A 2500-nucleotide genomic window follows, 5' to 3' on the forward strand; every position below is an offset into this window, starting at 1 on the left:
AAAAAATATATATTCAGATATAATTGAATGCATAAAATTAAACTAAATTCTATACAACTAATTTACTCACGTGTGATATACCGATATTATTAATTTTCAGTGGTGTCTTGGAACGTTGATCCTATTTTTGTTGGTATGCAAAAATAGCATCACAGAATTTTTAATTAAAAAAAATATATATTCATATATAATTGAATGCATAAAATGAAACTAAATTCTATACAACTAATTTATATTTTATCAAGTAACCGACATTATTAATTTTCAATGATGTCTTGGAACGTTGATCCTATTTTTGTTGGTATGCAAAAATAGCATCACAGAATTTTTCATTGAAAAAAATATATATTCATATATAATTGAATGCCTAAAATAAAAATAAATTCTATACAACTAATTTATATTTTATCAAGTAACCGATATTATTAATTTTCAATGATGTCTTGGAACGTTGAATCTATTTTTGTTGGTATGCAAAAATAGCATCACAGAATTTTTCATTGAAAAAAATATATATTCATATATAATTGAATGCCTAAAATAAAAATAAATTCTATGTAACTAATTTATAATTTATCAAGTAACCGATATTATTAATTTTCAATGATGTCTTGGAACGTTGATCCTATTTTTGTTGGTATGCAAAAATAGCATCACAGAATTTTTCATTGAAAAAAATATATATTCATATATAATTGAATGCCTAAAATAAAAATAAATTCTATGTAACTAATTTATAATTTATCAAGTAACCGATATTATTAATTTTCAATGATGTCTTGGAACGTTGATCCTATTTTTGTTGGTATGCAAAAATAGCATCACAGAATTTTTCATTGAAAAAAATATATATTCATATATAATTGAATGCCTAAAATAAAAATAAATTCTATGTAACTAATTTATAATTTATCAAGTAACCGATATTATTAATTTTCAATGATGTCTTGGAACGTTGATCCTATTTTTGTTGGTATGCAAAAATAGCATCACAGAATTTTTCATTGAAAAAAATATATATTCATATATAATTGAATGCCTAAAATAAAAATAAATTCTATGTAACTAATTTATAATTTATCAAGTAACCGATATTATTAATTTTCAATGATGTCTTGGAACGTTGATCCTATTTTTGTTGGTATGCAAAAATAGCATCACAGAATTTTTCATTGAAAAAAATATATATTCATATATAATTGAATGCCTAAAATAAAAATAAATTCTATGTAACTAATTTATAATTTATCAAGTAACCGATATTATTAATTTTCAATGATGTCTTGGAACGTTGATCCTATTTTTGTTGGTATGCAAAAATAGCATCACAGAATTTTTCATTGAAAAAAATATATATTCATATATAATTGAATGCCTAAAATAAAAATAAATTCTATGTAACTAATTTATAATTTATCAAGTAACCGATATTATTAATTTTCAATGATGTCTTGGAACGTTGATGCTATTTTTGTTGGTATGCAAAAATAGCATCACAGAATTTTTCATTGAAAAAAATATATATTCATATATAATTGAATGCCTAAAATAAAAATAAATTCTATGTAACTAATTTATAATTTATCAAGTAACCGATATTATTAATTTTTAATGATGACTTGAAACGTTGATGCTATTTTTGTTGGTATGCAAAAATAGCATCACAGAATTTTTAATTGAAAAAAATATATATTCATATATTTAAATGTACAAAATTAAAATAAAACCTGTATAACTGATGTATAAATTATCAAGTAACCGATATTATTAATTTTTAATGATGACTTAAATGTTGATGCTATTTTTGTTGGTATGCAAAAATAGCATCACAGGATTTTTAATTAAAAAAAAATATATATTTGTATATAATTGAATGCACACAATTATATTAAATTCCCTTTTATATATAATTAATTTATTATTCAATATTTATTCATATAAAGGTTGACAATGTAATCATGGAACGGGCAATATATTCTATGTTCAGGCGGTCGAAGTGGACCTACAGGTACAAGTACGCGGGACTCTTGATGCACGTGTTTTATACTAGGTCGGGCAATGGCTTCGCTTCCCATACCCAAGTATACTTCGCTTATAGTATAGCACAGCATTGCCACGAGTCCAAGTCGAAGACAGAATGACTCTCTATGTGGTACGCGCTACGGCGTTTGATATTTCGTGTGTAAAAGGATATAATATTATTACTTTTTCACTCATTTTTTTTTTAACAGAGCGTTAACTTACTTCACTCCAAGTAAAATTATAAAGTTGTCAAAATGAAAAAAGTTATTTCTTATAACCATGTCGTTTAAAAATCTAACGATGAATGTTTTCACATTTACAAATGTGGATGAGAGGAAAGTGTTTGAAATTAAAATCAGCAAAACACCTCAAAATGTATTTAATGTTAATAAAACAAATACAAAATAAAATGTGTTGCACATTTAATTTAAAAAATGTGTTATATCAACACCTAATAAAATGAAAAGAGTTTCATATT

The sequence above is a fragment of the Diachasmimorpha longicaudata genome, unplaced genomic scaffold, assembly GCF_034640455.1.
Source record: "Diachasmimorpha longicaudata isolate KC_UGA_2023 unplaced genomic scaffold, iyDiaLong2 ctg00000225.1, whole genome shotgun sequence".
In the NCBI taxonomy this organism is placed as follows: domain Eukaryota; kingdom Metazoa; phylum Arthropoda; class Insecta; order Hymenoptera; family Braconidae; genus Diachasmimorpha; species Diachasmimorpha longicaudata.